At 43.1% G+C, this 23,152-nt stretch overlaps 1 long non-coding RNA gene across 1 annotated transcript; it reads left to right on the top strand.

Annotated features, from left to right (window-relative positions):
• Nucleotides 1-2,554: 2,554 nt before the first annotated feature.
• Nucleotides 2,555-11,856, top strand: LOC122198774. The gene is made up of 3 exons (XR_006193161.1): nucleotides 2,555-2,733; nucleotides 11,420-11,546; nucleotides 11,820-11,856. It is a non-coding gene; the product is annotated as an uncharacterized LOC122198774 (long non-coding RNA).
• The last annotated feature ends 11,296 nt before the right edge of the window (nucleotides 11,857-23,152 follow it).

The following is a 23,152-nucleotide window of genomic DNA, read 5'->3' as shown; positions in this document are numbered from 1 at the left end:
CTGAAAACAGTAAGTATAAAACATCAAACAAAACCGCAAAATTGGTAATTGTCTTTTTAAACAAACAAAAAAAAAAACAATCAAACCCCGTAAATTTCAAATGCTTGCTTTACAACAAAAAAATCTAAGTTGACTCACCAATTATTTCCCATAAAGGATAAAAACCCCATCATTTTGGCATGTAGGATCTTCACGCAAACTGCCTAAGTGCTATTAACACTAAAGCTACGAAGACCTGAATTTTGGAACCCACACCAGTACTTTCCCTGTTAGAACATAAAACAAAACTTCTACCCCGCTTCTGTAGAACCCATCTGAGAATGCCAAAGGCACTGGAATTACTAACTGGACAGTAGTTTACCGTTGGAGAGCAAAACAACTCAGCCCTGCATTTTTAAGTGGTGGATTAAACCCCTTCTCTTGAGATAATTTTTTGTGACCCCGTATCTCTTACACAGGGTCACGTCTACAAAGCACTCAGCAACTTTTTTTTAACATTTTGAGAGAGAGGGAGCTTGCAGGTGCGAATGGGGGAGGGGCAGAATCTGGAGCAGGCTGCAGGCTCCGAGCTGTCAGCACAGAGCCTGACGTGGGGTCCGAATCCGAACCCTGAGATCATGACCTGAGTCGAAGTTGGACGCCCAACCAACTGAGCCACCCAGGCGGCCCCACCGAGCAACTTCTAGTGTATGTGTTTAATATTAAGTGGTAGTTAATTTATCGCTATCTAAGAATTCACAAATAGGCATTTCAAATTGCATCTTTCACTGTTCCCCAAATGGTTGAAACAATGGCTTTTATGCTTCAGGTCGCTGGAGAGCAGAACTCCCATCGCTGGGAACTACTCCAACCACAAGGCAAAATATATGGAAGTCAGGCTTAACTTGATGAGACCCTAACATAAATCCCTTAACTTATGAACACTCCTTAAAAGAAAAGTGACTCCAAAGCACCTTCTTCGTGTAACTTCAGACGCAAAGGGACACAATGTTTCACCCGACCCGCCAAAGCGGGGTTAAAAACATAACTAAGCATCTATGAAGTGCCAGCTACCCTGCGTGAATCCTCAAATTTTCTACATTTGTACCCAGCGCATACAAAAGCGTGAAGTTCATCATATATACAAGGGACGCTCTGCAGGTCCAAATCACTTCCCCCGGTCACGAAGTGGCAGACTCGATAATGGAAGTAATTTCGGACTCCAGAAACCATTCTTTCACCAGATCCACTTTCCCCAGTAAGAAATCACCCAACACACGCTTTTGAAAATGATACTTGATGTAGGGAATAGTGATGCTTTCTTTAGAGTCTCCAAAAGCACCAACCTGCGCGCCACCTGCGGTTTGCTCAGCTCTGGTAGCTAAAATTTACAAACTAGAACCCCCCTCCCCAAAAAACCTAAGATTAAGTGGTAATTCACTAACTCCACCCCCCCCCCCCAAGAGTCTATATGAGACACACAACTATTCGGGAATCCTTTCACCGGCTGCCCCGGCCTTAACAAAATACCTGCGGCAACCTGAACGCACTTTCCGTTTGTCCAAATGTGATTTGGGCCTAAAATCTGTAACAGCCGGGATAATTTCACAAGCACTAACGCCGACGGATCTGGGGTTCACATCCTGCGAGGCGACGAAGCGGGCATCCACTCTTTTCTCGGACCATGGGCCCGGGCTTTCACACACACACCCTGGGGCCTCCTTGGAGGTTAAAGCTCCTGACTTTAAGCCCGTTTTAAACCCATCCCAAACGACCGTAAGTCCCCGCCCAACTCATTTCAAGTTTAGGTTGCACATTAGGGGCCAAAACTCCACACTGGGTTCCAAAGGCCTGCCTGGGCCACGCGGCCCCACAAAGCCTGTCCAAAGGCCCAGAGTACGGAGTCTAAAGCCGCGGGGACCCAAGAAAAACCAACGATTCCCTAAACTGACCCGAGTCGCCTCCCCCCTGTATCTCGACTTCGCTTTTCTGAAGCCTCTCCCCCCGCAGGGCCCCGGCCTCGCGGTCCGGTCCTCAGCCCCCCGGCCCAGACCCGGCGCACGCCGCTCCCGGTCTGATTGGACATGGCTCCACCGCCCAGGCCGGTGGGCCCCGAACAGTCTAACCAGTCCCTTTAAGGCCTCACTGCACGGGCGGAGCGGTCACAGGGTCAGGACTCAGGTCTGGGGTGCAAGCTGCACCGGGAGCCACGCGCAGGCCTTACCTGGAAGATGGCGGTTCCGGCCGAAAGGAAGGAGGCGGGGCTGCAGCGCGCGCCTTACAAGGGCCTACGGGCTGCCCGCGGCACTGCCTGAAAGAAACTCCAGCCGAAAGCCACTCTTCCGGGGAAAGGGATCTTCTCAGAGAACAAGGGAACCCTTAGAATATTTTTCTTTTTTGTGAAAAAGAGGAAATAGACCTACACAAGCTGACACTTGGATCTTTCCAGACAGCCCGGAAAGGGGCCTTCAAGGACGTCAAACAGGGCGCCGACGTCCTACGCGTGCCGACGTTCGCCTTTACGTTGAGCTTACGCCGGAAGTGGGCGTGTATTGGCGTCTCCGGGCGCCGGGGAGAGGCTGGCCTGACGGAGTTTAAGCCTTTTGCGGGGCTCCTAGCAGTCGTATGTTTGTTTGCAGAAATGGTTACGTGAGCACAGAGGGCAGATTACAATGAGGAAAGCATATTATCCAGTTTGTGTCTTTCAAAAGTTCTTTTTCCTCTATGAGTCACGACATAACCACGTTCTTGCTGGTAGGTGCGTAAATGTTACATCCACTTTGGGAAGCACTTTGTCAGAATGAAGTAAAACCGCAAATTTTCAAATACTGTATCCTGGCATTCTGCTTTTAAGTTTGTATCTTACAGAAACTTTGACATGTAGGCAAGAATGCGTAACAGCACTGAGTAGAAGCAAAAGATTAGAAACCTCCCCTGGTGAGAACAAATACATGAATGGGATGCTCATATGAGAGAATATTATATGCCAGTAAATCAGTACTAAACCCAGAAATATGAGGCCAGAAGAGGAAGATGTAGAAAGTATACAGCATGACAATTTATATACATACGATCTTAAAACATGTAAAGCTACCGTATGTTGCTTAGGTATATATGCATATGTGTTGGAAGTACTGAAGAAATAAAAGGGGGTAAAAATCGAACTTAGAATTTTTACGTCCAGTAGGAAAAGAACTGGAAAGTAGTACAAGAAAGGGTTTTGCGGGCGCCTGGGTGGCCCAGTGGGTTAAGCATCCGACTTGGCTCAGGTCACGATCTTGTGGTTAGTGGGTTCCAGGCCCCGCGTTGGGCTCTGTGCTGACTGCTCACAGCCTGGAGCCTGCTTGGGATTCTGTGTCTCCCTCTCTCTCTCTCTCTCTCTGCTCCTCCCCCACTGATAACTCTGTCTCTCTCAGATTCTGTGTGTCTGTCTGTCCCTCACCCGCTCACACTTTCTCTCTCTCTCTCAAAAATAAATAAGCATTTAAAAAAAAAAAAAAGGATTCGATAAAGACTGTCTCCTGATTCCTTAAGTTCTTGAGCAAGTGAGCTCAAGGCAAGAAACTACAGACAGAATGTATAAATTCAAAATTTTGAAGCCTATGCAGTTTTTAAAAATTACAAAGTCCGGATGCATCGGGGTTGTAAGTCAAATTTCAAAATCAATGGAATAACATTATTTAAATTCAAGCAGGTTAAGATTTTTGTTGCTTAGATTATTTTTAGAAAAAAACATCATAAAAATAATACAATCATGAGAAAAGGATCAGACAAATTCCGCTATTGGGACATTCTACAAAATATCTGCCCAGCATTCCTCAAACTGTCAAGCTCGTAAAAAACAAGGTTAGTCTGAAAAACTGCCACAGCATAAGGAGACGTGATAATAACATGTGATGTGGTTTCCTGGATGGGATCCTAACAGAAAAATAATATTAGGTAAAAATTAAGGAAGTCTGAATAAACCGTGGCCTTCAGTTAACAACACTGTACAAAATTTGGGACACCTGGTGGCTCGGTTGAGCATCCGACTCTTGATTTTGGCTCAGGTCATGATCCCAGGGTCATGGGATCAAGCCCCATGTTGGGCTCCACACTCAGTGTGGAGCCTGCTTAAGATTCTCTCTCCCTGCCCCTCTCCCCTGCCCATGCTCCCTCTCCCTCTCTGTCTCTCTAAAATAAGCAAAAAACCCTCCCCCCCAAAAACTCAACAATGTACAAAACTGGTCCACTACCTTCACTGTAACTATTATACCCTCCTTTGGTCTCTATATTCTTTATCCAGCTTCATTTTTAGTAGTTCATTGTTACGGTCACTCTATCTCAACTAACTCAAATCAGTCTTCCGTATCACTCTCCTAAAAAATGTACCACCTTGGATAAATGCAACCTGTTTTCTTCAACACATAGAGTGGTTTTGTTGTTGTTGTTGTTTTGTTTTTAATGTTTATTTATTTTTGAGACAGAGAGAGACAGAGCATGAACAGGGGAGGGGCAGAGAGAGGGAGACACAGAATCTGAAACAGGCTCCAGGCTCTGAGCTGTCAGCACAGAGCCCGACGCGGGGCTCGAACTCACGGTCCGTGAGATCGTGACCTGAGCCGAAGTCGGACGCTCAACCGACTGAGCCACCCAGGCGCCCTATGTTGTTTTGTTTTTTAGAGAGAAAGAGGGCATGGTGAGCGAGGGGCAGAGAGGGGCAGGGAGAGAGAATCCCACGCACTGAGAGTGTGGAGCGACAAGTGGAGCTTGAACTCACCCGATGTGGGACTCAAACTCATGAACCGGGAGATCGTGACCTGAGCCTAAGTCAGATGCTTAACTGACGAGCCACCCCGGTGGCTCATAGAGTGTTTTTTAAATTAAGATATGTTACATAAAAATCAAGATTTCTGTCTCCTCTTAGATCAGGGGATGTGACAACATAGGATTGACAGTGTTGGTGGCAGCAGTCCAGTGGCCACCCCCTTGAGACGGGATATATATTCTTGAGTTTCGTGTCCACTTAGCCTGCTTCAGGTTCACTTGTCTTGGCCCCTGTAGGCATTGGAGCTTTTAGCCTGTGCCACAAATTCATGGTCACCCGCTCTCAAGTGGTGCCTAACATCGCCACTGCAGTTCAGTTAATTTACGTACCTACTCTCTGTGAAGATTATTTCATGTTTTTTTCTTCAGTAACCAAATCTTCCGTCCCTTTCGAAACTTCACCCTTTTTCAGCTGACAGTTGCTTCATTTTTATCAATGTACAAACACGCTTTGGTCTTTCCCCTCTCCTTCCGGGCCCTACTTGACCTCATCTTCCCTTCTATGTTCTTCCATCAAGCTCCTTAGAAAAGAATCATGTGAAATTACTGTTTTTGTACATCAGAAACTGTCAGAGTTCAGCAGTGTCCTATGATTTAACCTAATACGTGATCATTATGATCTCTTCCTTACATCCCATTCTGTTTCCAGTTTGATCTGACTTCTGCCCCAATCATGCTCTTCAGACTGCTTCCACGTTGCCAAAACCAAAAGATATTCTATGTTCATGGTTTTCTTAATCTCTGACAAGCTTTGGCCGCTCCCTCCTTGAAACACTACCCTTTCTGACCAATCCACCGCCTGCTTTGCTGGTTTTCTTTTTCTTCCTGCCCTCTAAAAGACTTCTTCAAGACTTGGAACTGGTTCCCTTCTCTTCTCTTTCTACACCCTCTTCTTGGGGAAATCCACGTATACCTATAATTTTAAATTTCGTCTCTATCCTGCTTACTACCACATTTATTTTTTTAAATTCAAGACTCTTCTCAAAACTATTCAGCCTGACATCTCTTCTTGGATACATTTTGGCATCTCAAAGTTAATGTGTCCAAAATAAAACTTACCTTTCCATCCCTAAACCTGTTTTCAGTGCAGTATTTCCCATGTCAGTAAGTGGCATAAGCCAGAAACCTCAGTTTCATTTTTAAGTTTTCCTCCCCCCACCATATCCCATCCATCAGCATATTTTTTTCCAGTAATACCTGTAAAATATATCTCCGGATGGCCTACCTCCTCCCATCTCCACCACCACCACTGGAATCTCTCCCCCAGACTAGCAATGGCCCCATTAAGGTCACTTTTTTCTCTCTTGCTTCTGCTCTGTCCATTTTCTACATAGCAGCCAGAATGATCTTTTAGAAATGTAAACTCAATTGTGTCATAACCTTGCTTAAAGTCCTCCAAAGGCTTTCTGTTGCTCTTAGAATAAAATCTATACTCCTTACCTTGGTTTACAAGGTCCTGTATAAACCAGTTCTGGGTTATCTTCTCAGGGTCACTTGGTTTCCACCCCCCGGCTCATTTGTAGCCTTCTGTGGTTCCCTAGCCCGGACGAGGGCTTTCTAGCCTCAGGGGTTTTATGCACACTCTTCCCCTTTGCCTTTCCCATGGCTCATTCTTTCTCATCTTTTTTGCTTCCTAAGCATTAGCATCTGCATAGTTAGGAATTTAGTAAGGTGTTTAAATTATAGAACAAATCCAGATGCTGTGACCAAAGTATTGGCAATTACTGTGCTTCTATTTGAGGTAACTCTTTAAAAATCTTTTTTAGAGATTTTAAAGATTTTTGTCATAGGAAAAAATATAATTGGAAGGCGGCAGTTGTTTTTTAGCATAGTCTTTTACGTCACTCATCAGTTGGTCCAGGCTAAGTGTAAGCAAAATCATATTACTTTTAGCCTAAGAAAATCATAATTAAGAAGATAAAAATAATAGTACAACAAATCCAGAATTAATGTGTTCTTGGTGTGGCCCACCACTTTAGACTTTGTATATTGTTCTTGACTATCTTGAATAATAAGTAATTGAACCTCAGTATAATGTACGTTTATGTGTGTATACACATATGGACACATAGGTATATATGTGTGTATACATCAGAGAGAGAGACTGAGAGATTTTTTGAAAATACATACACTAAAATGCACACATCTAAGTGTATACGTGGAGGGTTTTTTGACTAATTTTTATAACTTTACAACCAGTATTTACGACAAAGGTATAGACCATTGCCATCCCTGTGGAAAATTCCCTGATGGTCCTTTCCAGCTAACCCTCCTCCCCACCACAACCATCTGATATCCTGATTTCTACAATTATAGAGTAGTTTTGCCTATTCTGAAATTTCACATAAATGGCGCCCTACAGTCTGCACTCTTACTTATCTTCTTTTGTTCAGCTCAGTGTTTTCAAGATTGCATCACGTCATCTGGACCAATAGTGCGATTCCTTTTTCATTACTAAGTAGTATTCCGCTGTGTGAATATACTACAAATTATGTAGACATTCTTTTCTAGAGGGAAAGTGGGATGTTTGCAATTTTTTGATACTATGAATAAAACTGTCGTAAACGTTTTGTGAATATGTTTTAATGTCTTTGGGGGGGAAATACCTAGATTTGACGTTGCTTGACCGTAAGGTGGGTGTATCTCTAACTTCATAAAAAATTGTCAAACGGTTTCTACAAGTGAACCCCATTTTATTTATTTAGCATATTCCTCCAAAGAATGTAAGGCATTTGTTTCTACTGCAAGCTTTTAAAATCGGTTTGTGTCACTAGCTCTGTCATACACATCTGAAAACCAAAGTGGTTTCCTGAGTCTCTAACAGTCAATTTGTCTCTACTTTGAGATCATTAACGTAAAGAATAAGAACAGCGTTGAAACTTAAAAAGAAGTGTGCAGTAATTGAACGTGGAAAGAAGGGAAACTCGAAAGTCGTTCAATATTTATTAGCATCCAGATTAAGTCAGGTGCTGTGCTGAGTGATGGAACTATAAACATGAATAAAACATGAGCCTTGCCCTCAAGGACTCCACAGAGAGTTTGGTGGAAGGAAAAGGTGAGTGTGTTCCAATATTCTAAGTGCTCTAGGAGAGGACACTGAACACGAGCAGTGCAGGCATTATGTGGATGCCACCGTGTGTGTGCGTTAGAGGGGGGAGTGGATGAGAGACGAGCCCCCGGACGAGAAGGAAGCCTCACGGAGGAGGTTGGACTCGAGGAAACAGTTAACGCTTTGACCATAGAACAAGTAGCAAGGGTATTTTAGGTAGAGGGTATTTTAACTTTTTTAAGTTTATTGGTCCTGAGAGGGGAGAGAGAGAGAGAGAATGCAAGTGGGGGGAGGGGCAGAGAGAGAGGGAGAAAGAGAATCCCAAGCAGGCTCTGCCACCAGCACGGAGCCCGACCTGGGGCTTGAACTCACAAACCGCGAGACTAAGACCTGAGACGAAATCAAGAATTGGACGCTTAACAGACTGAGCCACCCAGGCGCCCCAAGGCATTTTAACTTTTGTAAAAGCACAGTTGTTTTGAATAACAACTTTCAAAACTCGGGGAAATGAAGGTCATCCAACAGCTTTAGAAAATAAGGTCAACAAATGAACAGGAACGTGACTTATTAAAATGAGGGAAATTAATTGCGCACCAGGCTTGAATAAAAATACGAAACAAAACCCATAATTTTTGGTCATTAAGCTAAAGTCATAAGCTAAAGCTATGTCCATTTTCATGTTTTCTTCTGTGAAGGAATTTTAATAAAGTTCAGTGTATGTTTTGTTTTATTTTGGTTTTCGGAAGACACTGGCAGTTTAACTCCAGCAGGAAAAGTTTTTCCAAGCTAGGGGGAAACCTGGATCCACCTTCTGTGTGAGGCTGTGGTTAGGAAGTCCCTACGAGTCTCAGTCGACTCCTTTTGATTTGCCCTTTGTCTTGGTAGGTTGGCAGGAGAACAATTTCAAATGAGAACTGATTAGGAAATTCTGGGGTAGAAAGTATATAATGAGAATTCTTGTCTCCAGGGAAATGTCACTAATGATAACTGAAGTCATGGGAACTGAAATACTATGAATAATGGAAAAATGTATAGTGAAGAATAATTATGTAAAAGAATCATTTTTTCCCCATAAAAATTTTCATTTGAGATCCTGAGAAGCGAGGGGAAGGGGGAGGTGGAAATGAACAAGATAAAATCTATTTTTTAATCAAGGAGGCAAAGATTGCACTCTTCCAGAATTTTTCTACCTGCAAACAGTGAAGCATTACCAGGCTTGTGACCATGTGATTGGACATTCTGATTGAGTCTCAGCCCTCTAACCCAGGTCTTCATTGTCTGTATCCAGATGTTTCTGTTCCCAAATCCTGCGTTTGCTCCAGCTTCCAAAATACCTTCAACTACCTTAGACTTTAAGGCCAGTGCAACGTGAGGAAGAAGCTAGTCAAGTATCAGAAGTGTTCAGACAGGAAGAGTGTTGCCGTGAGAGTAGGAGAAGCCGTTGCAGTGATTTACGGAAGCCTAGTTACGTTTAGACAGTCAAGTACAATTTGGAAAAGTGGGAAAAGATACGATGTAGAGTTTTGTAGTAGGTAGGAAACATCTAGTGGACCGTTGAACTTGTAATAAATTCCAGGAGACTCCTCAGTTAGGGTCAACAGTCCTTGCTCGTAATGGTTATGTTAGTTGTTTTGTTTTGTTTTTTTTCCTAGGTAATTCAATCACTTGGAGCTGTGCACATCTCTTCCTGGCAAACTTAGTAACAAAGGAAGAGGTTCATGCTCTGTTCCCACATACTTGCCTCATAATGATTTAGAAATGAGGGCTGACAAATTTCAAGTCTGTTGTTAGCTCAGATTGATTGATTGATTGATTGATTGATTATGGCTACCTGGACCTGAGTTGAGATGTTTCTGAGGCCAATTCCAGGCTAACTGAAAAGTAAAGATTATTAATGTCCAGTGGGGGCTTATTGGGAGGGGGGGAAGACCTCTTATACCTTATTCTTCTCACTTCTGGCTTAGATAACTAGTATAAGAGAAGTAGTTTTACTGCTAGAGGAAAAGGTTTGCCCAGACTTGGAAACAGGTTAGATGGTAGTGTGGGGCATGGCTTATCATGGTGGTGGGCAGTCTGCAAGAGGGTCCCTAAATCAAAGCTGGAAAGAAGGTATCTTTTTCCACTGTGGAGGAAAAACATGAGTTTTGGAGCCCGACAGACTAGATTCTATGTTCTGTCACTTCCTAAAGCCTGTTTCTTTAGAGTGGAAACACAGATACTTGTTGAAGAGAATCTCGGACTTATAAGCCCACCTGGGAAAATGAATGTAGAACATCTTTTCCATTTTGTACAGCACTGGCACCCGGGAGGCCCAAAGCATGTCCTCTCCCTTGCTCTCCTTTGGAGTCTGGTCTGTGGGCCCCTGGGTGTCTCTGGGACCTTTGTAAGGGATGTGTGAGGTCAAAATTATTTTCAGAACAGTGTTAAGACATTATTTGCCTTTTTTACTGCATTGCCATTTCTCTGGTGATGCAAAAGCTATAATGGGAAAAACAACCTAGTGCTTTACCACGAATCAAGGCAGTGGCACTGGCCATTATTGTACTTTTCGCCACCATGCACTCTTAAGATAAAAATAAAACCAGTTCACTTAATAATAGGTGTGATGAGGGCAGCAAAACTCATTAATTTTATTTGATCTCCACATCTGAGTACACATCTTTGAAATAAACTGTGTGTGACAAAATGGGAACTGTGGATAAGACATTTGTGCTATATAATCAGTACAATGATTGTCTGGAGGAAAAGCACCTGTTCTGTTGTTTGAGTTGCAAGCTGAACTAACACCACCTTTCCCACTGAATACTATTTTTACTTGAAAGAACAGACAAACTAGGGTTATTCAGAGTTGGGTATTTGGCTGACATCTTCTGATGGGCTAAACCAGACTACTGCTACTTCAAGGGAAACAAGGGAGAAAATTTGAGCTTTTAAGTAAAAGTTACAGTTTGGAAAACTTGTATCCACCACCGGGAGCCTGACAGCTTCCTACAACTGAGATACTCTTCTGTTAAGATCATTGGTGATATGAACAAACGCAGTTTGTTTTATATAGTTAAATGTTTCCACATTTGGATTATCTGCATAACTGAGTGAACCATATTTTCAAATGATCAGTACATAATGTTACAAAGTAAGAAATGGGAAAAGATCATGTGAAGTGTAAGATAGGCCAATGGAATTAAACTTTTTTTTAATGTTTGTTTATTTCTGAGAGAGAGAGAGAGAGAGAGAGAGCGAGCACGAGCAGGGGAGGGGCAGAGAGAGAGGGAGGCACAGAATCCGAAGCAGGCTCCAGGCTCTGAGCTGTCAGCCCAGAGCCCGACGCGGGGCTCGAACTCACGGACTGTGAGATCGTGACCTGAGCAGAAGTCGGAAGCTCAACCAACTGAGCCACCAGGCACTCCTACGTGGGCCAACAGAATTTAATGTACCAGTATGAAAATGTCACTGATACTACTTAGATTCCACGTTGCAACTACTCTTTTAAAAACAAATCTGTCACTGTGGAGTGTTGGTGTAGTACCAAATAAGATTAGCCACAATTACCTGAAAAAGTTATTAAAATACTGCTCCCTTTTCTAGCACACCTGTGTGAGACGGTTTTCTTCATATACTTCAACCAAATGCACATGGCAATAGAGTCAATGCAGAGGCAGATGAGTGTCCAGTTGTGTTCGACCAAGCTAGACCTTAAGGATGTCACAAAAAGGTGAGACAATGCCACACTTGTCACCAAATGGTGCAGCAAAAAAGAAATGCAGTGAAAAGGAATTTATTTTGGAAAATACAGTCACTTGTCATAAAAATATTTATGTGACCATGAATGAGGTTTCTATTATTATTTTTATAGAAGTTAATGAATATTTCTAGAAATTCTTTATTCTAATGTCTGATAAATATTGATAGATGAAAATCCACATAAATGAAAGTTCAGTGATTTTTTTTTAATTTTTTTTTTAACATTTATTTATTTTTGAGACAGAGACAGAGCATGAACGAGGGAGGGGCAGAGAGAGAGGGAGACACAGAATCGGAAGCAGGCTCCAGGCCCTGAGCCATCAGCCCAGAGCCCGACGTGGGGCTCGAACTCACGGACCGTGAGATCGTGACCTGAGCTGAAGTCGGACGCTCAACCAACTGAGCCACCCAGGCGCCCGGAAGTTCAGTGATTTTTAAGAGGTAAAGGAGTCCTGGGATCAAAAAGCTTATGAACACTGTCCTAGTCCCCTACTTCTGCTACCGCTGCATGTGCTCTGATCCCCAGAGAAGAGCCAGAGATGTCCCTGCAGATTCTGGAAGTAATCCCTATTTGTCGCAAACTTTTTTTTTTTTTTTAATTTTTTTTTAACATTTATTCATTTTTGAAAGGCACAGAGAGACAGAGCGTGGATGGGGGAGGGGCAGAGAGAGAGGGAGACACAGAAACAGAAGCAGGCTCCAGGCTCTGAGCTGTCAGCATAGAGCCCGACACGGGTCTCGAACTCACGGACCGTGAGATCATGACCTGAGCCGAAGTCGGACGCTTAACCGACTGAGCCACCTAGGTGCCCCTATTTGTCGCAAACTTTGACTGTTAACTATTAGGGTGAGTTCCACGTCAAAATATGCATGTTCCCAGGGTAATCTTGCCCCTGCAAAGTTACTCAGAAACATGGGCACGTGGGATTATTTTCCATTTTGCCCTGTGGATTCTGAACAAGCTTGGGTACAATTTTGCTGACTTGCCTTGAGCTGACAGTCTGCAATTGTTAATTTATCCTGTAACTAAACTGATTTTGCTTCACTGTTACCCTGTCATGTCCTTAGATTTCCAGTGCAACTGCTGATGAAGTCAAGCAGGTCAAATTTTGTGGGACAATCAGATAGGGGACTGGCACTCTGTTGTGCCTGTTAAAATTAAACTTGGAAACACTTTAAAAAGAAACCCACAAAAGTGTTCTCAAAACAGCCATTCTGGTTGTCAAATGAAATAGGGGAGCAATTAGGCCTCTGTCCTATGATAGATTCAAAATTTTCTGCTGACTGGCAGTGTCCTGTTTCTACCTCCGAACTATTCCGCAGGTACTTGGCTGTACTCCGACGGGATAAGAAGATTCTGCGGTTGAAAAATTTTAACTACAGTCCTTGCTGACAAAAGACTAAAACCTTTTTAGCCATTAGAAAAATTACTCTGGCTACAGTTTCATATATGCCCGGAATTATTGAAATAAACTCTTTTTTTTTTTTTTGGAAAACTGACAATAACTTTAACCATTATAATGAACCACAATGACATCAAAATATTTCTGCAAAATAATTGATACAAATGCTTTTAAAGGTTTTAGCGCTAGGATTTATATAAGCCGAAGCATAAAATTACATGAAGAACCTTCGTCAGATACCAGTTTCATGTTGCTAATTTGCACTCAGCTTTCATATTGTATAGACGCGATCCCAGTGCCATCTATTCAAACTACTTTTTAGATATCTGTGGTGCTTCAAGCTAGGTTTCGGTGGTCTTTGAAAGCTGGTTTATGTGCGTGAAATTGGACAAGATTGAATTGAAATCATTTGCTAGAATTCTACTTAATTTTAGTTGATCTGAGAGAAGATACTTGAAACTGGGGAGAGGTAGTGGTCTGGTGACTTTCACACGGTGAATTTCAGAAAACTGTAAGCTTCGTAAAGGTAAGGACTTTGTCACTCTAGGCCTATCACTTTGTATCCAGTGCTTAGCATACCGTATATGGTAAAGGCTCAAAAATATTTGGAAACCGAGATGGAAAATACGGGGGAAAAGGGAGCAGCAAGCTGACCCCACTGAATCAGTGTTTATAGGGGTAATTTTAATAACATGAACGGAGTTTGAAGAAAATGATCATTCACAGTAGCAGCATCTTTTGTAACAGGACGATTTGATATTTAGGATCCATTTGAGATTGACAATTAATCCAACTTAGTCTGCTGCCCAGCTGACAGGTTTCCTCAAGCAGTGCTCAGGGCATTCGTTCATTCAGTCATTCATGGAGCATACATTCATTGGGCACCTACTACATGGCAGAATGCTAGAGATACAGGGGAATAAAACAGACAAAAATCCCTATCCTCTCGAAGTTTACATTCTAGTGGTGGAAAGACAGTAAATAGTACACTATTTACACTATCCTGTTACAATGTGTATATTCTGACAGATGGAGACAAGTGCCATAGAGAAAAAAAAATCAAACAGGAAAGAGGAAATGAGATATCACAGTTTCAAATAGAGTGATCAGGGGGGCGCCAGGGTGGCTCAGTCGGTTAAGCTTCCGACTTCGGCTCAGGTCATGATCTCGCACTCCGTGGGTCCGAGCCCCGCATCGGGCTCTGTGCCGACAGCTCAGAGCCTGGAGCCTGCTGCGGATTCTGTGTCTCCCTCTCTCTCTGCCTCTCCCCCACTCACGTTCTGTCTGTCTCTGTTTCTCAAAAATGAGTAAATGTTAAAAATAAAATAGAGTGATCAGGGACACCTGGGTGGCTCAGTAGGTTGAGCATCTGACTCTTGATTTCAGCTCAGATCATGATCCCAGGGTGAGTGTGGAGCCTGCTGAAGATTCTCTCTCCCTTCTTCTGGCCAACTTGCTCCCTCTCTGAAAGAAAGAAAGAAAGAAAGAAAGAAAGAAAGAAAGAAAGAAAGAAAGAAAGAAAAGGAAGGAAGAAAGAAGGAAAGAAAGAAAGAAGGAAGAAAGGAAAGAAAGAAATGTTATGTTATTGACATAAATTGACTTAGAATATTATATAGTTTCAGGTGGACAACATAATGATTCGGTATTTGTACATGTTGTGAAACGAGCACCCCAATAAGTCTAGTTAGCATCCATCACCATGTAGTTAAAAAGATTTTGAAACACAGGACACCGAGCTGAGAAACTCCTACGATTGTATGTAGTACAAAGCACACCTTGCTGCACTTGACAGTTGACGGGACGCTGGGAGGGAAACAAGCCCGCAAATGCCAGAGCCTGACATTCGCTCACCCTCAGTAGTACGCGCTCCTTTCTCCGTTCTCATTCTCTGCACAAGCCAGAAATAAGACAACCGACAGAAATCATGGAGTCCTTCCTTTATAAAATTCTCTGTGGTGTGACCTATTTATTCATTAATCTTTTTTTTAATTTAAAAAATTTTTATTTTAAGAGGAAGAGAGCGAGAGAGCGAGAGAGAACATGAGCAGGGGAGGGGCAGAGAGAGAGGGAGACACAGAATCGGAAGCAGGCTGCAGGCTCCGAGCTGTCGGCACAGAGCCCGACGCCGGGCTCGAACCCACGAACCGTGAGATCATAATCTGAGCCCAAGTCAGATGCTCAACCGACGGAGCCACCCAGGCGCCCCTATTCATTAGTCTTTACTAAGCATTTCATTATGTGCCTGCTTGATACTGGGGCCCATTCCTGAAGAGGGGAACAAAGCCCGTGTCTTTTGGGAAATTATGAATTTTCCAGGGAGACAATACTGAACTAGTCATTGGGAGGTAATTTAAGAGTTATTTTTATATGTGCCACGAAGGACCAGCTGAGACTGTGAGAACATCAAGGGTACGATCCTCATCCGGGAGATCAGGAAAGACTTGCTGGAGTAGGTGACAGTATCGGCACATGTGCTCAACACGTTTTGATTTGTGTTGATCTATATGATTATATCTGTACCCTTGAGACGTATACGTTTCACCATAGGATACAAAAGTGAGTAATCATTTTGGCTCAGTAGGGTATGGTCTAGGAAAAAGACTCACAAATCTCTGTGGCTACATAGATTTTTGAGAAGAATTATTAACTGAATTTTTCAGTTTAATAATGTTGTTCTAGCTTGTCAGTGTTTTATTGTTTGTTGGTATGTTTAACAAGTCATAAAATGTATACACATTCCTGTCTCTTGTGTGTGTGTGTGGAGGTGTATTTGATCATGTTTAGAATAAAATACAGAACCACAAACTAGATTTTCCGGTTCAACAGCAAACACATTATACTTTCTGAGGCGCTTTCTACAAAAAGTAGGTACAAAATAAAATTTTGTTCGATTTTTAAATGAACGTGTAATGTACAAAAGTAACAATCTGAAATTCTACGTCCTACATACATTGGTGAGCTCCTTGCCTTTTCTTTTCTTTTTTTTTTAAGTTTTATAGATTTATGTATTAATATTTGACCTTGAAAACATACACAGAATTATAGCTTCTCAAGTCTTTTGAATTTGAGGTTGGATGGATTGGTTAGAGTGGTCTTTATAACTTTTATTTGGGGGTAGACTAAAGGTTTTACCTAATTCTCCCTATTGATATCCCCTAGGCCAGACCACACTTACTTACATGCTCTTTTGGCTGCAGGCGCTAGAATCCTTATTTATTTATTTATTTATTTATTTATTTATTTATTTATTTACTTACTTACTTACTTATTTAAAAAGTTTATTTATTTTGAGAGAGGGAGAGGGAGAGAGAGTGCACTCACAAGTGGGGGAAAGGCAGAGAGAGAGAGAGAGAGAGCGCAAGAATCCCAAGCAGGCTCCACACTGTCAATGCAGAGCCTGATGTGGGGCTCAAACTCATGACCCATGAGATCATGACCTGAGCCAAAACCAAGAGCCAGATGCTTAACCCACTGAGACCCCCAGGTGCCCACAGAATCCCAATTCAAGTGAGGTTAGAAAAAAAAGTCAGGGTCCCAACAGTAAAGGATTGCTTGCTCCCCTTTTTCTGAGTATCAACCTCATTCTTCTCTCTCGTTGCAAGCATTCTTTCAACACATGAGAGAAACTTGACCTCTGATAGCTCCTGAGCTTTGCAGCTGACCAAGTTGGCCACCTGCAGAGAAACCACCTCAACTCTCTGGGCCCTAGGTCCAAGACCAGTGGGAAAACCCTCACTGGGCCACAAGATCTAGACACAGCAACTGTAATAGGAGGAGAGATGTGTGTGTGACGTTGTGTCATAACTGGAGATCCTGAGAGAACAATTTGGATAGGATGACGGGAAATTGTTCTCAGAAGAAGGAGGCAATTCTGAGAAAAGAATTACATGTGAGCCTACCATGGTATTAATTGGAAAGAAGTATGAGAGAATGGGACTAAACGATGAATAAGGAACTAATGTTGGACATCTTATGTGAGGGAAAGGGAGAAAAGAAGGTCAGGAGATTTCCCTGAGAATGTAAGGAAACATGAGAAACTTTAGCCAAGACAAAGTGGGACATAACCAAAACGTTGACAAATGTTACACCCCGTTTACTTTCAAACACTTCAGTAAAAAACAAATAGATGAAACAGAAATGGCAAGATGTTAATATTAAAACTGGGCAATGAGTATATAGATGTTTTCTAAGAAGTGGCTCTCGGGGTGCCTGGGAGGCTCAGTCTAAGCATCCGACTTCGGCTCAGGTCATGATCTCACAGGTTCATGAGTTCGAGCCCCACATTGGGTTCTGTGCTGATGGCTCAGAGCCTGGAGCCTGCTTCCAAATCTGTGTCTCCCTCTCTCTCTGCCCCTCCCCCACTCGCATTCTGTCTCAAAAACAAATATTAAAAAAAATAAAGTTTTGTCTGTTAAGTCTGATATTTGGGCTTCCTCAAGAACTATTAATTTTTTTCTTCCTATGAATGATTCTTTCTTTCACATGTGACTTTGTAATCTTTCATTGAAAACTTAATATTTTGAATATTATCATGTGTCAAACTTTGGAAATCACTTTTTCCCTCTCTCTCCATGACGTGTTGTTGCTGTTTGTTGTAGTTGTTGTTGCTTGTTTTTTAAATGGCTTTTCTGAACTAATTTTCAAAGTATATTCTTTGTCATATGTGGTCACTTACGTTTCTGTTCCATTAGTTTACTAGTCAGCTAGTGGTCAGGCAGAGAGTTCTTTTAATCCCTGGAGTAAAAAAAAAAAAAAAAAAAAAAAAGGAAAAAAAAAAAGCCCACTAAAAACTCTCTCCAGTCTTTTCAGATGGGCTCTGTGTCGTGGCACTCCTCGATACTTGGCTGGGCCATTTACTTCCTGCTTGCATGGAGCTTGAAGGTCAGCCAATGAGAAGATCTTTGAATCTTCTCAGGTCTTTTCTGAGCATGTATCCAGCCCAGGCATGCATGGAGTCTTCTAGTTCTCTGGATTAAATGGGAGCTTCTCAAAGCCCTTATTCCCTGAAATATGCCCTTCTCCAGCCTCTTTCTTCCCAGTGTTTTGGCTTTTCTATCGCTTGCCCTAATTGTTATCCTTTGCCACAGATGGCAGCCGCTTATACATTTGCAAATGTCACCCAGGAAACTGCCTTGGAACTGAGGCGTGTGAAACAAAGGCAAGTCCTTGAGCAGATCCTCCAAGGAGCTTCTGGGGAGCTTCCGGGAGCTACTAAGGTCAAAACGTGGATCCACAGTTCTTTGAGGTAAGATAAGATTGGTTCTGGTCCCTCCGGTACCAGTAACCTGCACCAGGAAAATGGACTTCTGTCTTCAAGTCTGTAGCTGCGTTGGGGATGGTAACAAGGTAAGTCAAAATGCTCTCTTACCAAAATTCAGCCGGCTTTTTTTTTTTTTTTTCCAGTGAGCTTTATTCTGGTTGCTGAAAGTTTCTTTTATTAGATTCCAGGGTTCTGAAAAACTTCATCGTGACAATTCTTGCCAGCTTGTCCACTGCTTTTATGAAGGGATGAAGGTTTGGAGTTGTCTACTCTGCTGTTTTCAGAGACGTCTGTCCTGTGGAGAGAATGGGTGACACGGGTGTGGTATTCCCGATTCCAACAAAAGGACAGCATCCGGTCCAGATCCCTTCCGACTTATCTGGGAGTCTTGAGAGTTGGATGCCTGAGGAGATTTGTGGCCGAGCCCTGAAATCATCGACCTGCCCCTTCTGTGGGGTCTACTCTGAGGAACCCTATTCCATAACGTACGCACCTTCTGTCCAAGGTGCCTGGGCCCCTCGGTGATGCAGACTGACGAGGCTTTTCATCCACTCCGGGTGCTTTCAGTTCTCCCAGAATAAGTAAGGCCAGGAAAACCCGGTAGCAGGACGTTTGGCGGACCTTTTCAGAGAGTTGGACTCTGGAGTCGAGCCCTGAGCATGGGCCTTAGGTCGGCGGGTTTCTGTGTGACCGTGACAGAAGACCGGAAAAGACTCATCTCTTCCTTTTACCTGCACTGTTTTGAAGACCTCTGCTTGACATCTTGCCAACAACGTATGCTTCCCCTGCCTTCAGCATTTGGCGAGAAAGCACCAGACGGGCTATTCATTTCTCGCCAGCATCTGGACGTTCCTCAGATACGCAAGATCCGGATCAACACGGCCCTTGGGAGGGTGGCTGAGACGCAGGTGCTCACGCCTGCGCTAAGCCCGTGCTGCCGTAGGCTCGGATTTTATGTGAATGTGAACTTGGGTTCACTAACCACCACCGACTGTCTCCCATCCTCCGAGACATGTGAGGTGTCAGAAGGGTATGTCTGCTCGAGTCTGGTAGAGACTCCTGAGACATTCCTCTCCGCCGCTGGCGTCCTGGCTTCTCCACTTCACTTCTGGCCGCAACGATTAGAAGATGGAAATGGGAGGGAGGTAGAAATGGGATATAGGTGTTTGCTTGGCATCTGCCCATTGTCAAGGAACATTCCCTGTGTCTTCAGAGCTCAGATTTAGTGTTGGGAGCCTCACAGGAGTATGTGAAGTTGTGTTATCCGAACCGAGGACTGTTCTCCACATGCAAAGTTACAGAAGGTGAGCATCTTCCTGGCTTGACCTAAAAGTCAACTCATTTTTTGATGCCTCTGATGGTTTGCATCTCTTCACATTTAAAAAAATGTGTCTACCTCAGGGCCTTTGCATCAACCCTCTATTCTAGGATTCTAGGGGTAAGAATGTGAAGATCTGTCCCAAGGGAGCCACAGATATTCCACTTTGGCCACAGTCACCCCAAGAAGACATGTAAACTCTGTCCAAAGTAAAGAGCAAATGGAAGAAAACTGTTGACTCCTATAGGCCCAAGATCTTTTGTCATTACAGGTGTTTATAAAGTTGAGGATACTGGGGTTTTTTTTTCTCCTGATAAGGAAGGCTTGTGATAAAAATTGCTAAAAGAAGTCATTAACTTAATTTTTTAATGTTTATTTTTTTATAGAGAGAGAGAGCAGGGGAGGGGCAGAGAGAGAGACGGAGACAGAGAATCCAAAGCAGGCTCCCGGCTCTGAGCTGTCAGCACAGAGCCTGATGCGGGGCTTGAACCCACAAACTGTGAGATCATGACCTGAGCTGAAGTCGGACGCCCAACCGATTGAGCCACCCAGGTGCCCCAAGAAGTCACTAATTTAATGACTGGCTTACCTCCAACTGCTAGGTTTTGCTTAGGTTGAGCCACAACAAACCAAAGAGGTAGCGTTACAAGTGTCCTTTGGCTTCCTCTTACATGTTTCTGAGAGGACGGAGCCGTGAATTGCTGCTTTAGAAGGAAACCAAGAGCTAGCCTGTGGACAGTATCCAGGAGGAATCTGTGTAAAATGCCAACGAAAATACTCCCAGTCAAAACATGAGGTGTGTGGGTGAGCTGCGAACAAAGAAGACGTCATCACATTGAAGGCTTAACGTGCCAAGCGAGAAAGCTGACCGATAGGCAGATGAAGCACCCAACTGCACAAGCTAAAGGCGGACTCCGAAACAGAAGGCTTTCAAAGGGAAAGTATTTGCAAAGACAAGAAGGAAGTCAGATTTCAGAAAGATCTGCTCCCCCAGTGGAGAACCTGGTAAGCATTTGGTTCAAGAAACCATAAAGTCATCAAGGTTCCCAAGTTTATATCCGTGTGTTAATGCTGGCAACAGACAACTTCCTTACGTGACGTTATAGTCACAAAGACCAAGTCATAGTCTCAGATGCCAACATAACAAGATCAGGAGCGGAATTGCTTTTGTTTGGAAACCAGGTTTATGGGATGTTCCATATTTTAAGAGCTTGGAGACCCAAGCCAGTTAGGGTGGTCCTGTTATTTTTAATTTCGCTCAGAATGCAAAGTGCTTTACTTTTTTCCTTATTGCCGTCTCTGAAGTGCTCGGTTGTGTTGGGAGTAGAGTCATGTATCAGTGTTGGCTTCCTGCTTCCCTGTTTTAGTCAAGTTCCTGCCATTAAGATGTGGATTTGATAGCAGGGTAGGCTTGTGGTGGTGGTGGTGGTGATTGTTGTTTTTAAATTCAGCATCATTAATTGTTTTTGTGTGTGTTCTTTGACTTATTTATACGGGAGTAACTAGAGTTGTTTTCATAGAAGATCCTTTTAACGGTTATCAAAAATGCAGTCGCATCCTATGGAGGTCTAAAACTATGCTTTTTGGGGGGATTTTGTTCAGCCCATAGCCTTATAATTGCCTTTTATGTTCAGAAGTATTTTACTTCCTTTATCAGATCTGTTGGGATCGAGAACTGAGAAATTAATCTACTCTACCAGGTCACCCTGAAGTAACTATGACTGTAAGGGTCCCCATGTTAGACTGTTCCTGGCCTGCAAGTGACAACCTCAAAATATGTATAAGGGGAGGATCTCATAAGCCATAGAGCAGACACCAGGCAACTTTTCCTGGGAGGAATTTACGGATACCTTTTCCACATGTGAATCAGCCCTGAAGAGTGGGTTTTTGATGGGATGTCTAGGTGGCTCAGTTGGTTAAGTGTCTGACTTTGGCTCAGGTCATGAACTAATGGTTTGTGAGTTTGAGCCCCACGTCAGGCTCTGTGCTGACAGCTCAGAGCCCGGAGCCTGCTTCGGATTCTGTGTCTCCCTCTCTCTCTCTCTCTGCTTCTCCCCCACTCATAGTCTGTCTCTCTCTCTCTCAAAAATAAATAAACATTTTAAAAAAAAGGTGGCCTTTTGATACTTAATTCCAGAATAATTAAACATGTAAATGTGTAAAGGTAAGACCTTTAAACATTTAGAAATAGAAGACTATCTTATCTTTGTGTAAGGAAAAAGTGCTTAAGACACAAAAAGCTCAAATCAGAAAGATTGATGTATCTGGCTATGTTATAAATTTTTAACGTTTGTTTATTTTTTCGGGAAAGAGAGACAGAATGTGAGCAGAGGAGAGGCAGACAGAGAGGGAGACACAGAATCTGAAGCAGTCTCCAGGCTCTGTGCTGCCAGCACAGAGCCTGATGCAGGGCTCAAACCCACAAAGGATGGGATCATGACCTGGGCTGAAGTCGGAGGCTTAACCGACTGAGCCACCCAGGTGCCCCTACATCTGCCTATATTATAGTTAAGAACTTCTGGTCATCAAGCGATGCCAACAAGGAAGGGCAAAAACAGTCTACAAACTGGGAGAAGATATCTGCAACACCTGTAGCTGGCAAAGAAGATAGTATTCAGATTAATACTCTGAAACAAACAGAAAAAGACAAACAACCAATGGAAAAACCATCCAAACATGTTTCCCAGGAAGACGAAACACAAAAGGAGAATAAACATGAAAAATTGCTCAACTTCTTTAAGAGAGACAGGGAGGGGCAGAGAGAAAGGGAGAGAGAGAATCTCAAGCAGGTTCTACACTGTCAGCTCAGAGCCTGATGTGGGGCTTGATCCCTTGAACCGAGAGATCATGACCTGAGCCGAAATCAAGAGTGGGACGGTTAACTGACTGAGCCACCCAGGCGCCCTAGGTGTCTGACTATTGATTATGACTCAAGTCATGATCTCACAGGGTTTGGGGCTCCTGAGTTTGAGCCCCGCGTTGGGCTCTGTGCTGACAGCATGGAGCCTGCTTGGGATTCTCTCTCTGCTCCTCCCTCACTCGTGCACACACACTCTCTCTCTCAAAATAAACAAACTTAAAAAAACGCTATAACAAGATAACACACAAAACCTACTAAAGTGGCTAAAATTAAGAAGTCATAATCACAAGTCTCAGAGATGAATAGAAGCTCTACCATACTGCTGGTGGGATGATAAATATACACGAGCACTTCCATAAATACTACACAATTTGGTAATATCTTGGTAGTTGAACATTCACATACCCTGAAACCCAGCAGTTCCGCCTGTGTGTATACCATCATGACTTTTGCACGTGTGCCTAGGGAGACATCCATAAGGACATTCCACAGCAAGAGTAAAACTTCACATTTCTACCTTGCTTTCTGAAAGCATTCGATAAACGCCGAGGTCTGCATCTCTGCCCCAGAGCTGAAGTCACCTAGAAAGCTCATTCTGCATAATTTCTTGAGGAAGTGCTTAAGATTGAACAAAGGAAATGTTCATAAAACTACTCATTCTTTTTTTATTCCAGATAATTTTAAATACCATCTGACTAGCATGTCACCTCCAATGAAATATCAACTGAAAATAGGT

The sequence above is a fragment of the Panthera leo genome, chromosome A1 (assembly GCF_018350215.1).
Source record: "Panthera leo isolate Ple1 chromosome A1, P.leo_Ple1_pat1.1, whole genome shotgun sequence".
Classification (NCBI taxonomy): Eukaryota; Metazoa; Chordata; class Mammalia; order Carnivora; family Felidae; genus Panthera; species Panthera leo.
The sequence above is the reverse complement of the archived record's forward strand: the minus strand, read 5'-3'. Positions and strand labels throughout refer to the sequence as shown.